Source organism: Rhincodon typus, chromosome 16, assembly GCF_021869965.1.
Source record: "Rhincodon typus isolate 14 chromosome 16, sRhiTyp1.1, whole genome shotgun sequence".
Lineage (NCBI taxonomy): Eukaryota > Metazoa > Chordata > Chondrichthyes > Orectolobiformes > Rhincodontidae > Rhincodon > Rhincodon typus.
Window position 1 is genome coordinate 868,436 of NC_063347.1, and position 16,369 is coordinate 884,804.

Here is a 16,369-nt window from a genome sequence, read left to right on the forward strand (position 1 = left end):
TCATTACAGCCTTGGTTCAATCATGGACAAAAGAGCTGAATTCCAGAGGTGAGGTGAGAGTGACAGCCCTTAACATCAAGGCTGTATTCAAATGAGTGTGGTATCAAGGAGCCCTAACAAAACTGGAATCAATGGGTATCAGGGGCAAACTCTCTGGTGGTTAGGGTTATAACTCAGACTTAGAAAGATGATTGTGGCTATTGGAGATCAGGCATTTTAGCTCCAGGACATCTACAGGAGCTCTTCAGGGTAGTGTAGAATAGAATAGAATCCCTACAGTGTGGAAACAGGCCCATCAGCCCAACAAGTCCACACCAACCTTCAGAGCATCCCACCCAGACCCATTCCCCTATAACCCACCTAATCTAAATATCCCTGAACACTATGAGCAATTTAGTATGACCAATCCACCTAGCCTGCACATCTTTGGACTATGGGAGGAAACCCATGCAGACACGGGGAGAATCTGCAAACTCCACGCAGACAGTTGCCCGGGGATGGAATTGAACCTGGGTCCCTGGCACTGTGAGGCAGCAGTGCTAACCACTGAGCCACCGTGCTGCCTATGCCTTAGGCCAGTCCCCCCCACCGCGCCCCCTAACCATATTCAGCTGCTTCATCAATCACCTTCCCTCCATCATTAGGTCAAAAGTGGGGATGTATGCCGATGATTGCACCATGCTCAACACCATTCATGACTTCTCACATACTGAAGCAGTCTGTATTCAAAGAAGCAGGACACCAGTCAGGACAAAACAGCTCATTGATTAGCACCACCTCCAGAAAATCCACTCACTCCACCATTGACCATAAACTGAACTGGACTCAGCACATAAACACGTGGCTACGAAAGCAGGTCAGAAACTTGGAATATTGTACAGAGTATCTTGGAAAGGCAAATCAGGGCAGGACTTATACACTTAGTGGTAAAGTCCTGGGGAGTGTTGCTGAGCAAAGAGACCTTGGAGTACAGGCTCATAATTCCTTGAAAGTGGAATCACAGGTAGATAGGAAAGTGAAGAAGGCATTTGGTACACTTTGTTGCAGTTGGGTACACTTGCCTTCATTGGTCAGTGCATTGAGTATAGGATTTGGGAGGTCATGTTATAGCTGTACAGGACATTGGTTAGGCCGCTTTTGGAATACTACATTCAATTCTGGTCTTTCTGCTGTAGGAAAGATATTGTCAAACTTGAAAGGGTTCAGAAAAGATTTACAAGGATGTCACCAGGGTTTGAGCCATAGGGACAGGCTGAATAGGATGGGGCTATTTTCCCTGGAGCGTTGGAAGCTAATGGGTGACGTTATAGAGGTTTATAAAATCATGAGTGGCACGGATAGAGTGAGTAGCCAAGGTCTTTTCCCCATGGTAGGCGACTCCAAAACTAGATGCATAGGTTTAAGGTCAGAGGGGAAAGATTTAAAAGGGACCTAAGGGGCAGCTTTTTCACGTAGAGGGTGGTGCATGTATGGAACGAGCTGCCAGAGGAAATGGTGAAGGCTGGTACAATTAGAATATTTAAAAGGCATCTGGATGGGTATCTGATTAGGAAAGGTTTAGGGGGATATAAGGGCAAATGCTGACAAATGGGGCTAGATTAATTTAGGATATCTGGTCGGCATGGATGAGTTGGACCGAAGAGTCCATTTCCATGCTTTACATCTCTATGACTCTACGAGTAACTTACCTCCTGACTACTCAAAGCTTTTCCATCATCTACAAAGCACAAGTCAGGAGTATGATGGAATAATCCCTGTTTGCTTGGATGGGTGGCAGCTCCCACACCTTCAAGAACAATCCAGGACAAAGCAGCCCACTTAATTGGCATCACATCCACAAGCACACGCTCCCTCCATCACTGACACTCAGTAGCAGTGTGTACTAGATGCACAGCAGAAATTCACCAAAGATCCTGAGACAGCACCTTCCAAACCCATGACCACTTCTATCTACAAGGACAAAGGCAGTAGATACATGGGTACACCACGCCCTGCAAGTTCCCCTCCAAGCCACTCACCATCCCGAATTGGAAATAAATCGCTGTTCCATCATTGTCACTTAGTCAAAATCATGGAGTCCTGTCCCTAAGGACATTGTGGGTTTACCTACAGCAGGTGGACTGCAGCGGTTCAAGAAGGCAGTTCACCACCACCAACTTCTCAAAGGCAACAAGGACGGACTATAATTGCTGGCCTGCTCCAATCCTATGAGTGAATATAAAAGTAGCCTGACACTCATTGTAAGTGTTGTTACACAGCTGCTGTTTTAAGTAGTGTAGGAGGTTACTAAAGACAAGCTGGAGCCAGGGTGTGTAGATAAAAGGAGATTTGGGCAGCAACAAATGTCTGATTGGTCTGTGATCCAGTGACCAGTTGTTGACAACAATGGCCTCCTGCCTACAATGTGATTGGTGCCCTGGTAGCTGAACAGATTGAGGGTGTTTTGGCAGAAGCCATGAGACCTCTGGGGGAAAAGGAGTTGTTTTTGCTTTGCAGCAAAATCTGAACAACAAACAAGTGTAGGCCACTCAGCCCTTCGAGCCTGGTCTGCCTTTCAATAAAATCATGGCTGATCTGATTTCAACCTCAACTCTACATTCCTGCATATCCCAAGAATCTTTCATCCCCTTAGTCATCAAGAATCTATCTCCCTCTGCCTTAAAAATATTAAAAAATTCTGCATCCACGGCCTTTTGAGGAAGGGAATTCCAAAGATTCACAACCTTCTGAGAGCAAAAAACAGTTTCCTCATAAGGTGGCCCCCTACTTCTAAACAGTGATCCCAAGTTCTAGAATGTTCCACAAGAGGAAACATCCATTCAACATGCACCATGACAAATCCCTTAGGGTCTTACAAGTTCTAATTATGTCACTTCTGACTGTTCGAAACTCTGGAGGATACAGGCCCAACATATCCAGCCTTTCCTGAAAAAGCAATCTGCTCATTCCAGGTATAAGTCTGGAGACCGTCTCTGAATTGCTTCCCATGTATTAACATCCTTCCCTAAGTACGGTGACTAGTCCTGTGTACAGTATACCAGATGTTGTCTCATCAATGCCCCATATAACTGAAGTACAGCCTCCCTACTCTTGTATTCAATCTCCGCCACAATAAGCCAGAACATTCTATTAGCTTACTGCAATAAGCTGATAAATATCTCAAGCCTGATGACTTGTTTATTTCCTGTTTCCAGTTGCTGTAAGTTGTGCCTTTTAATTGGTAAGTCAGTGGCATGCTAAGTGTGAACCAGTCACCCTGTGAGCCCTGCAACTGAGTCGAAGTCCTTGGACCATAGGACCATAAGATATAGGAGCAGAATGAGGTCATTTAGTCCATCGAGTCTGCTCTACCATTTAATCATGGCTGATATGTTTCTCAATTCCATTCTCACTGTAACCCTTGATCCCCTTATTAATGAAGAACCTATGCATCTCTGTCTTAAATACACTCAATGACATGGCTCCACAGTCCTCTATGGGATGAGTTACACAGATCAACCAGAAGGAAGATTGAGGGGCAGCATTCTCGAAACAGAACACAGAAACAGGAGCAGGCCATTCAACCCTTTAAGCCTGCTCCAAAATCTAATACAATCATGGCTGATCATCCAACTCAGTCCCCTGTTCCCACTTTCTCCCCATAACCTATGACCCCTTTAGCCATAAGAACTACATCTAATCTTTCTTGAAGACATTTAATGTTTTGCAAATTGCCATTCTCTGTAGCAGAGAATTCCACAGGCCTCTCAATGTCTGGCTGAGGAAATTTCACTTCATCTCAGTCCTAAATGGCCTACCCCATATCGTTAAACTGTGGCCCCTGATTTTGGACCGCCCAGTCATTGGGAACTTCCTTCCTGTGATTACTCTGTTTAGCCTCTATAAGAATTTTATAGGTTTCAATGAGATCCTCTCTCATTCTACTGAATCTAGTGAATGTAGCCCTAACTGAGCCAATCTCTCTTCATATGTAATGATTAGCAAAAGGATCATTTTAGTAAACCCTGTAGACAGAATCATTGAACTGCCTTCCTAGTCTTCCCTTCCATCCATAACACTCATATTTTGATTTTTTGGTGTCTGCACTGTGTATGGGTGAAGGTTGGTAAGTGGTGTTTGAACAGTGTTAGAGTTTTAACTAATAGAATGATCATAAATATTTGAACCTATTTGTAAGATGCTTGTTAATTACAGAAACCTAGCTCATGCTTTTTGTCAACCTGGGTGTAAACAATAGGGAAATAGGTGAATTCTGCATCTTTATTGAAATGCTTAACTTTTTTTATTTGATTTGATTTAATTTATTATTGTCACATGTACCTAGGTACAGTGAAAAGATTTGTTTGTGTGCAGTACAGGCAGATCGTAACGTACAAAGTGCATTAGGGCAATTAGAACAGAGCAAAAAATACAATGTTCCAGCTGCAGAGAAGGTACACAAAGAGGGAAGTCAACATTAAATTTACAATTTGAGAGATCCATTTAGAAGTCTATTCATGTGGGGAAGAAACTGTTCTTGAATCTGTTGGTACGTGTGTTTAAGTTTTTGTATCTTCTCCCCAATGGAAGAGGGTGGAAGAGAGTTAACTGGGGTGGGAGGCATCTTTGATTATGTTGGCTGTTTTTCTGAAGCAATGGGAAGTATAGAAGAGTCAATGGATGGAAGCCTGGTTTGCATGATGGATTGGACTGTGTTTGCGTCTCTCTGTAGTTTCTTATAGTATTGGGAAGAACAGTTGCCAAACCATGCTGTGATGCATCCAGGTAGAATACTTTCTATGGTGCATCTATTATTGTTGGTAAGAGTCCTTCTGGGCATGCCGAATTTCCTTATCCTCCTGAGAAAGTAGGGGTGTTGCTGTGCTTTCTTGACCAGTGTCAAAGTGGGGAGGCCAGGACAGATTGTTGGTGATCATCACTCCCAGGAACTTGATGCTCTTGACTATCTCCACCTCAGCACCATTGATGCAGACATGAGTATGCCTTCCACTCCACTTCCTGAAGTCAATAACCAGCTCTTTTGTTTTGCTCAGAGGTAGTAAGAACTGCAGATGATGGAGTCAGAGATAACACAGCATGGAGCTGAAGGAACACAGCAGGCCAGGCAGCATCAGAGGAGCAGGAAAAGCAGAAAAAAATTTCTGAAGAAGGGTCCCAACCTGAAACGTCAGCTTTCCTGCTCCTCTGATGCTGCCTGGCCTGCTGTGTTCCTCCAGCTCCACATTGTGTTATCTCTTTCATTTTGTTGATGTTGAGGGAGAGATTGTTATCTTTACACCATCCCAATAAGCATTCTATCTCTTTCCTGTATTCTGTCTTGCCATTATTTGATGAGGATTCCAGAAATAATGGGGCTTGATTTCCAGTGCTCTGCCCCAGTGAGCTGTAACAACATTCATATTTGCTTTGTTTGTCCTTAAATATTTTAAGGTTGCCCTACTTCTTTTTCCTAAAAATAAAATGATGGATTGAATAAGTCTTTCTAAGATGAAGGCTAACCTCCATTATGATTAATGAGAATATTCTGACATTCAGAAAGTTCTTTCCAACTTTGCTGTTTTTAATTCAGGCAAGAAACTTGCAAGTGTCAAGTTTGTTTGTACAAGAAAAGTCCACATGCGGGTGCAAGCAGCAAATTGGGAGGCAAATGACATGTTGGCCCTTATTTCAAGGAGATTGGGGCAGAAGAATGAAGAAATCATGCCACAACTATCCAGGGTTTTGGCAAGACCCTGTGGAAAAATGGGTGTTGTTTTGCTTTCCATATTCATTATGGAAAGGGATAAGAATAGCAAAGAAGTAAAGTGTCTAAATTGGGAGAGGGTCAATTTCAGTATCACTAGACAAGATTGGCAGATATAGATTGTGAGCAGCTACTTGCACGTCAGTCTACACTTGGGAAGTGGGAATCTTTTAAAAGTAGTACAGTGAGAATTCAGGGTCAGTGTGTTCCTCTAAGATTGAAGGGCAAGTGCAAAAAGTCCAGGGAAGCCTGGATATCAAGGGATACTGAGAGTTTGATTAAAAAAAAGGAAGGAAGCAGATGATAGATACAGACCACTAAAACCAGAGGAGGCCCTGCAAAATTATAGAGTGTATGAGCGCTTAAGAAAGAAATTAGGAGGGCAAAGAGGGGCCACGAAATATATTTGGCAGATAGGATTAAGGAAAACCCGTGAGGCTTTCTCTAAACATATTAAGAATAAAAGGATTACCAGAGAAAGAATGGGACCCATTAGAGACCAAGGCGATCTATGCGTTAAGTTAGTAGATGTGGGTGAGGTAAATGAATATTTTTACAGAGGAGAAAGACATTGTAGCTAGAGATTTCATTTGTGATAGCGAGGTTCTAGAAAATATTGAGATTAATGAGGAAGAGATATTAGATTTTTCGGTGTGCATAAAGCTACATAAATCCCCAGAGTCTGATGAAATGTATCCCAGGTTACTACAGGTGGTGAGAGAGGAGATTGTTGTGGCCCATCGGGGAGATATTTAATACTTCACTGGCTACAGGTACAGTAACAGACGACTGGAGAATAGCTAATGTGGTTCCTTTGTTCAAGAAGGACAGCAGGGATAGGCCAGGTAATTACAGCCCAGTTAGTCTGATGCCAGTGGTCAGGAAATTATTGGAAAAAATTCTGAATGACAAGATTAATCAAATCTTGGAAAGTCAGGGACTGTTCAGGAATAATTAGCAAGGATTTGTTAGAGGGAGATCCGGTCTGACTAATTTAATTGAGTTTTTGAAAAGGTGACTAAATACATTGATGAGGGTAGTGCAGTTGATGTGGTTTACATGGACTTCAGTAAGGCTTTTGACAAGGCTTCACATGGAAGGCTGGTCCAAAAAGAAAGGAGCCCTTGGGATCAAAGGCGATCTTGAAAACAGGAGGGAAAGGGTAATGGTGGAGGTTGTTTTTGTGATTGGAAGCCTGTATACCACAGGGATTGGTGCTGGGACCCCTGCTATTTGTTTTATAAATTAATAACTTGGAGGTGAATGTAGAAGGTATAATTAGCAAATTTGCTGATAATACAAAAATTGGTGATGTTGTTGGTAGTGAGGAGGATGGTCTTAGGCTACAGTCTGATATTGATCAGCTGGTAAACAGGGCACAGCAATGTTACAAGGTCTTGTCACAACTTTATAAAACATTGGTGAGGCCACAGATGGAATACTGTGTGCAGTTCTGGTTGCCACATGATTGGAAGGATATGATTGCACTGGAGAGGGTGCAGAGGAGATTCACCGGGATCTTGCCTGGATTGGAAAGTCTCAGGTATGTGGAGAATCTGGATCGGCTGGGTTTGTTTTCCCAGGCACATTACATTTGTTGCCTGACTAAGTCTCACAAGATGCATTCAGCTTTCCGCTGATTTTTGCTTTGATCGAACGGCTATCAGCATCTGGTGGGTAAATAATATTGTAGCTGGGCATTGCTGATTGAGATATACTAAATTATGAGGGGCAAAGACACGGAAGATTGTGAGAATACTTTTTGCCATGGCAGACAGGTCTAAGACCAGAGGGCTCAAATTTAAGGTATGGAGCAAATAATCGAGCCAGAAGCTGGGAATATTGCGGCGAGTAAATCACCTCCTGACTCCCCAAAGCCTGACCGCCATCTACAAGGCACAAGTCAGGAGTGTGACGGAATACTCCCCACTTGCCTGGATGAGTGCAGCTCCAACAACACTCAAGAAGCTTGATATCATCCAGAATAAAGCAGCCCGCTTGATTGGCACCACATTCAGAAGCATTCACTTCCTCCACTACCAACCCTCAGTAGCAGCAGTGTGTACTATGTACAAGATGCACTGCAGAAATTCACCAAAGATCCTCAGACAGCACCTTCCAAATCCACGGCCACTTCCATCTAGAATGACAAGGGCAGCAGGTACATGGGAACACCAGCACCCTGCAAATTCCCCTCCAAGCCACTCACCATCCTGACCTGGAAGTATATCACCATTCCTTCACTGTCGCTGGGTCAAAATCCAGGAATTCGCTCTCTAGTAGCATTGTGCGTCAACCCACAGCAGGAGGACTGCAGTGGTTCAAGAAGGTAGCTCACCACCACTCTCTCAAGGGCAACTAGGAATGGGCAAGAAATGCTGGCCAGCCAGCGATGCCCACATCCCACAAATGAATAGAAAAAAAAATTTAGAGGTGATCAGAGAAAAAAAATTGGTAAAAATATGGACTGTGCTACCCGAGATGGTGTTGGAGGCAGATATTCTCACAACATTTAAGAAGCATCTGGATGAGCACTTAAAATGTCAGGGCACAGTAGGCTATGCACTAAGTGCAGGTAAATGGGATTAATGTAGTTTGGTGTTTGTTGGTTTGCATGGATATGGTGGGCTGAAGGGCCTGTTTCTATGCCGTATGACTCAATGACTCTATTAGTTGTGGTGCTTTTCAATTTTCAGAAGGTTTTTGATAAGGTCCCAGACAGGAAGTTAGTAAGTAAAATTATAGGATGTGGGATTGTTGATAATGTACTAGCATGAATTGATTAGGAAACTGTGAACAGAGAATGGGAGGCTCATTCTTGGGTTGATAGGCTGCAACCAGTGGGCTTTGACAAGGATCAGCCTTTGGGCCCCAGCTTTTCATTACACACATGATTGTTTTAGATGTGAAACCCAATTGTAATATTCCCAATTTGTCAATGGCACAAAGCTAGATGGGGGTGTAGGTTGTGAGATGGTTGGCTGTGAAGAAGCTTCAAGGAGAGTTGGACAGGTTGACTGAGCTAACAATGGCCGATAGAATATAAGATGAACAAGCACGAAGTTACTCAACTTGGTAGAACAAAAAAAAACAGAACGGCAGTGATTGAAGAATCTAAAACCCAGGCACGCTGTCTCAGAATAAGAATCCAATAATTGAGGACTGAAATGAAGAGATATTACTTCACTATTAGGGTGGTGAATCTTTTGTAATTTGGATGCTTCATCATTGAATATGTTTAAGACTGAGGTAGACAGATTTTTAGCTTCTCAGGGAATTGATAGATGTGGGGAGCCAAAATCATCCACAATCCTATTGAATGGTTGAGCAGGATCAATGGGCCAAATGGCCTACTGCTGCTCCTTTGTCTTGTGTCCTTGTATGATTTCTAATGTAGTATAAAATTTGTAATGAAAAACAGAACATAGTAGGAATACTCAGCAAATCAATCTTCAATTGAGTAGTTTACAACCCTCTCGATTCAGAATCATATATGACAACTTCAGATCATAGTCTCTGCTGATTTGTTTCCAATTACTTAGCAGTTTTCGGCTTTAGTCCAGGTTTTCTCTTGTTATCACTTTTGGATAGCAGATGTTCATCATGTTGTCATTCACATATCCTTTAGACTCATCTTTGTGTCCTTTTGTTTTTTCACTTGCACCCCCTCTAGCCCAGCACTGGCAACTATTAATTATTATTTAAATTTTCCAGTTTTTCACCCTATCATGGACCATTCCTTTTGTCCTTTCCCTCCCCTGTGCTAATTTCACTTGTTTAAAACCTGTTTTATATCTAATATTCCCCAGCTCTGATGAAAGGTTATTGACCTGCAATATTTTCATTTTTATGACTCCTGAAGAAGTGTCACCAAACTCAAAATATTAACTTTTTCTCTCCCTCCACAGATGCTGCCATATTTGCTGAGTTTCTCCAACAATTTCTGTTTTTATTCCACTAATTCTGCCTAACTTGTTGAGAATTTTCAGTGTTTCCTGTTTCCTTTTCGATGTCGAGTGTCTGCAGTATTTTCCCTTTCTAATAGATTTCTGCTGCTTTTCTTCAAACTCTTTCTTTGGGTCATATAAGACTCTTGAGGGCAGGCTTACATACTCAGCTGTGTAATCTTGAAGGAACAGTAATTATTCCCTGCAGAATGTGTTTACACTGTCCTTATAACAAACATCTTTGGAAAACTTGTTACCCATACCTAGCATTTACATTTTTAATGTGATCACAACACACTGTTTTCCAGTTGTGTTAAACAGAACCAGAAAAAGATTAGAATATTTTTCCCATCTTGTCTTTGATGGCTCTCTCAAAGAGCAAATCAGTTCATTGACACTCTTTCCCCATTGGCTTTCTCTCAGCTAACCATCATTCATTGAATTGGTCTCCACCACACAGTTAGGCAGTCCATTTATAATTCTAACCAATCACATTTGCTGTGGAAAAGATTTTTTTCCCATTTTACTCTTTGTACTTTTACCAATGGAAACAGTTTCTCCCGTCTAGACCCATCTTGTACACTTCTATTTAAATCGCTTCCCAACCTTCTCTTCTCCAAGGAGAGTAGCTCACCTTCTCCAATCTATCCATGTGGCTGAGTTTTCTCATCACTTGAATGATTGTTAGAATCTTTTCTGCACTCACTCTTGTTCAATCACAAAGCTAGGTGCCCAGAATTGGACAATAATCCATATACAGACTGAACTAGTGTCTTATAAACGTTCATTATCACTTTCGTGGTTTTCTATTGTATGGCAAGAATCTTAGGAGAGAGATGGGAATCTTGTTTGCTGGCAGCAGAGTTAGCACAAGTTGTTCTGCCTCTTTTCTGAAAGGAGTTGTTATAATAACTTATATGAATACAGGGGTTCTGCTATGATGTGATAGATGTGTTCCTGTGAAATGGCGCGTTATAGAAAATCATGCTATAGAAATAATGGGGTCTACGGAAAAAGGGGTATTACGGGCAGACCAACAAAAGAATATCACTCAAAATGACTCAAAAATCACTCAAAAGTGTAACACAAAGGATATCACAGTTTGAACAAATGTTTAATTCACATGTAGTAATGAAGTAACAGTAAATTTATCACCTTATCTTGAAAAAGTGTCAAGATGACTTGATGAGAGAAGAGGTTTTGAGGTTGCTCTGTTGTTAATGCAGGGGCTAAGGGTCGTCATCATCATCATCACCTTCAGGTACAGTTGCGGTTGCTGGGTTAGAGCAAAAAATAGTTAATCCGGAAGTGGATGGCTGATTATCATTGTCTTCTGACTGTTTCTTGGGAGTTGGCTTAAAAAAGACATCCAGTTTATGCTGCTTTGCCCTTTTTCTTCTTTCATGAAGAAGCTGTTCATAGGGTGCCGGGGAAGATCTTGCTTCATGAACCGCTACCCTGCTGCGTAATCATTGTCCTCTAATTGTTACAACTGCTTTTCAATTTCCCTCAGGATAGAAGACAAAACAGAAGTGGAAAGCTCTCGTGGTGCTGCATCCTGGACTTCATCTCCGGCTTCCATTTCCTCCTCAGCAACAGGTTTTTGTAGATCAACTGTAGAGAGGTCTTCACCATAGGACTCACTCCCCACCTTTTCAAATCCAACTTGCTTTGCAAGATCTACACAATGTTCTTTGCTTCTTGGGAGCTCCTCTGATGGATCAAAGCTTTTTAAATATTGAAAAAAATCTGGGAGAAGGTTCCGCCAAACTGCATGCAAGCATTCCTACTGACATCACCCCAGACTTCCATGATTACGTCAATTGCATTCTTGATGTTAAAGCTCTTCCAAAATCGAAGAACACTGTCCTTATCCCCCTTCAGTGGCTGTAATCAGCCTCTTAAATGTACACATTAAATAATAAGCTTTAAAAGCTGCTTTTGCACCATGGTCCATGGGTGGAAGGAAAGAGGTTGTGTTTGGGGGTTGAAATAGCACTTTGATGTTTTCAGAAAGCTTACCAATGTGAGAAGATGGCTTGGCGCATTATCCAGGATGAGGAGAATCTTGAAATCCACATTTTTTTCCTGCAATAGTTTCTAAAAACATAAGAACATAAGAACTAGGAGAAGGAGTAGGCCATCCGGCCCCTTGAGCCTGCCCCGCCATTTAATAAGATCATGGCTTATCTTTTTGAGACTCAACTCCACTTACCCGCCCACTCACCATAACCCTTAATTCCTCTACTGTTCAAAAATTTGTCTAGCCTTGCCTTAAAAACATTCAGCAAGGTAGCTTCAACTGCTTCACTGTGCAGGAAATTCCACAGATTCACAACCCTTTGGGTGAAGAAGTTCCTCCTGACCTCAGTCATACATCTGCTTCCCTTTATTTTGAGGCAATGCCCTCTAGTCCTAGTTTCACCTGCTTGCGGAAACAACCTCCCTGCCTCCACCTTATCTATTCCCTTCATAATCTTATATGTTTCTATAAGATCTCCCCTCATTCTTCTGAATTCCAATGAGTATAATCCCAGTCTACCCAGTCTCTCCTCATAATCCAACCCTCTCAACTCTGGAATCAACTGAGTGAATCTCCTCTGCACCCCCTCCGGTGCTAGTATATCTCTTCTCAAGTAAGGAGACCAAAACTGCACACAGTACTCCAGGTGTGGCCTCACCAGGTTCCTATACAGCTGCAGCATAGCCTCCCTGTTTTTAAACTCCATCCCTCGAGCAATGGCAGACAAAATTCCATTTGCCTTTTTAATTACCTGCTGCACCTGCAATCCCACCTTCAGTGATTCATGCACAAGGACACCCAAGTCCCTCTGCACAGCAGCGTGCTGCAATTTTTTACCATTTAAAACATAGTCCATTTTGCTGTTATTCCTACCAAAATGGATGACCTCACACTTATCAACATTGTACTCCATCTGCCAGACCTTTGCCCACTCACTTAGACTATCTATATCCCTCTGCAGACTTTCAGTGTCTTCTGCACACTTTGCTCTACCACTTTCCTTAGTGTCATCTGCAAATTTTGACACACCACACTTAGTCCCCAACTCCAAATCATCTATGTAAATTGTAAACAATTGCGGTTCCAACAGTGATCCCTGAGGCACACCACTAGCCACTGACCGCCAACCAGAAAAACACCCATTTACCCCTACTCTTTGCTTTCTACTGGTCAACCAATCCTCTATCCATGCCAATACATTTCCTGTAATACCGTGCAACTTTATCTTATGTAGCAGCCTTTGGTGTGGCACCTTGTCAAATGCCTTCTGGAAATCCAGATACACCACATCCACAGGTTCCCCATTGTCCACCATGCAAGTAGTGTCCTCAAAGAATTCCACCAAATTAGTTAAACATGACCTACCCTTCATGAACCCATGCTGGGTGTTCCCAATGGGACAATTTACATCCAGATGTCTTGCTATTTCTTCCTTAATGATAGATTCAAGCATTTTCCCCACTACCGAAGTTAAGCTAACTGGCCTATAGTTACCTGCTTTTTATCTACTTCCTTTTTCAAACAGTGGCATCACATTGGCTGTTTTCCAATCTGTGGGAACCACCCCATAGTCCAGTGAATTTTGGTAAATAATTACTAGTACATTTGCTATTTCCCCCATCACCTCTTTTAGTACCCTGGGACGCATTTCATCTGGGCCAGGAGACTTATCTACCTTTAGCCCCATTAGCTTGTCCAGCACTGCCTCCTTAGTGATAATGATATTTTCTAGGTCCTCACCTGCTATAACCTTCTTGCCATTAGTTTTCAGCATGTTATTTGTGTCATCCACTGTGAAGACCGACACAAAATAACTGTTTAATGTCTCGGCTATTTCCTCATTCCCAGTTATTAAATTGGCCTTCTCATCCTCTAAAGAACCAATATTTACCTTCGCCACCCTTTTACGATTTACATATTTATAGAAACTTTTGCTGCCTGTTTTTATATTCAGGTCTTTGAAATCACCTTTGAAAACATCATCATCAGAAAACATTTACCCTGTTATCCAACCTTTTTTGCTTGACCTAAAGTAGATGCCTAGAGTAGATTTAAGGTAACCTTTCAAGGCTCGAGGGTTGGCAGAGTGATACACAACCACAGGCTTAAGCTTTAACTCTCCACTGGCATTGGCACCCAGCAGCACAGTCATACGATCCCTTTGCCACCTTAAAGCCTGAAGCATTTGCTTCACTCATAGAAATGTAGGTTCTTGATGGCATTCACTTCCAGTATAAATCTGTCTCATCCAAATTGAAAATTTGATCTAAGTTGTAGCCTTCTTTGTCAATTAATTTTACTACTATGGGAGAAAATTCTATCGCATGCTCCTCGTCTGCACTGACAGCTTTGCCACATTACTTTACATTATGAAAAGTATAGCAGTTCTTAAAACCAGCAAACCAGCCACTGCTAGCACTAAAAGGAGGCACATCTGCAGGATTTTCGACTTATTTTGTGGGATCTTCATAAATTGATAAGGCTTTCTCTTTTATAGTGAGAAGGGTGGTCCCAGGTCGCTCCTTCATTTGCTGTTCTATCCGCACACTTAGAAGCCGCTCCATCTCCTCAAGTTCCTTTGTCCGTGACTCCCCCCCAAACCATGTGATGTCGTTTTGAGTGATATTCTTTTGTTGATCTGCCCATAACCCTCCTTGTTCCGTAGACCCTATTATTTCTATAGCACGATTTTCGATAACACGTCATTTCACAGGAACACATCTGTCGCATCATAGCAGAACCCCTGTATTCATGTAAGTTATTGTAACAACTCCTCTCAGAAAAGAGGCTTGCTTTAATCTTTTCTGCATTGTCTCTATTGGTGTGTAACATAGATTACTTCATTCCAGTTGCAAGAGCAATATCACATGTTCTCTCATTACACTCTCATTGCACTCAAAATGCTTTACAACATTTAGCTTCTCATCCAGCTTTACAGCCTTTCTTTTACATACACCTCCCGCAATTTTATCACTAGGATGCTTCTTGTTATCATTCTTACCACTTTGTCCTTGCATTTTGTGGGTAACTTGGCAGAATTGTACAGTACCTCTCACAGGAAGCGCGAGGATCCTCAATGCCTGTGTGGGGACTGTTTCAGCACATGCTCAGAACAAAGCCCCACAAACCATGCGACGTTGACATTGGAATCGAGTTATAGCCAACACAAAGTTCGCATTTTACAAATACGTTTCCCCTACTTGTCAGTGGCATTACAGTTAATTTGCTTTGCTGGAACATGTGTTATTGGAGAAGCCCCCGGAATACATTTTAGAATTATAAGTTTAGGGTAGATGCAAGGGGTCATGTGACCAGTTCTGCAGTCTCTCTGATGGTAAGCCTGGCTGGTTTGATTGTTAGAATTCAGAGGAACGTTCAGCTTATTTTATGAAGAAGAAGGCAATGCATCTGGCTCTACAATGAACAGTTGAAGAGTCTCCAAAAATCCCAAAAAGATATTGTTGAAGTTATTGAGTCGTTAACAGGTGTCTGTGATTCCTCTACTGTGAGGCCCAGTTACTTCTAAAAACAAAAGCTGAAAGGGAGCTGGCACTAAGACTAGCTAATTAGCAAGTCTATCTGGATATAAGGTTTGTGTGTTTTATGTTGTTTTGGGGAAGGGTACAGAGGAAACCATTTTGAAGTCAGGTTAAAGGCTTCCCTACAAACCAAATCTACCACAGACAGCAGAGAATCCATGTTGCATCAGAGAAAAAGGCTGCTTGGTTTTAACAAACCATTACAGCTGGAAGCAGGAGGGACATGATCTCTAGTTAAAGAAATGCATCTTGTGGCAATTTAAAGATTCCAGAAGACTTACCATGACACAGACCAGAGGAAGATAGGAGCAAAAAGAGACCATTCAGCTTGTCAAGCCTACTCCATCATTCTAGATCATGGCTAAACATCTACCTTAGTGCCATTTCCTATTTTATCCTGATATCCATTGATGTAACCAGGATCTAGAAATCTAGCATTTTCTGTCTTGGAGCAGTTCAAAAACTGAGATTTGACAGCTCTCTGAGATAAAGAATTCAGGTGGTGTAGTGGGCAGTGAGGATGTTTTTTTCAGAATACAACAGGATCTTGATCAAATGGGCCAAAGGCCGAGAAGTGGCAAATGGAGTTTAATTTAGATAAATGTGAGGTATTGCATTTTAGAAAGGCAAACTAGGGTAGGACTTATGAAGTTCATGCAAATACCCTGGGGACTGTTGTCAAACAAAGAGACGTTGGGGGTGCAAGTTCATAGATCCTTGAAGAGGAAGTCACAGGTAGACAGGGTAGTCGAGAAGGCATTTCATACACTTGCCCTTATTGGTCAGTGCATTGAGTATAGGAATTAGGACGTCATGTTGCAGCTGTACAGGAGATTGATGAGGCCACTTTTAGAATACTGCGTTCAGTTCTGGTTTCCCTGCTACAGGAAAGGTATTGTTAAACTTAAGAAGGAGTTCAGGAAAGATTTACAACTATGTTGCCAGAGTTGAAGGGTATGAGCTATAGGGAAAGGCTGAATAGACTGGGGCTTTCTTCCCTGGAGTGTCAGAGGCTGAGGGGTGACCTTATAGGGGTTTATAAAATCATGAGGAGCAGGGATAGGGTAAATAGTCAAGGTTTTTGTCCCAGGGTAAGGGAATCCAAAACTAGAGAGCA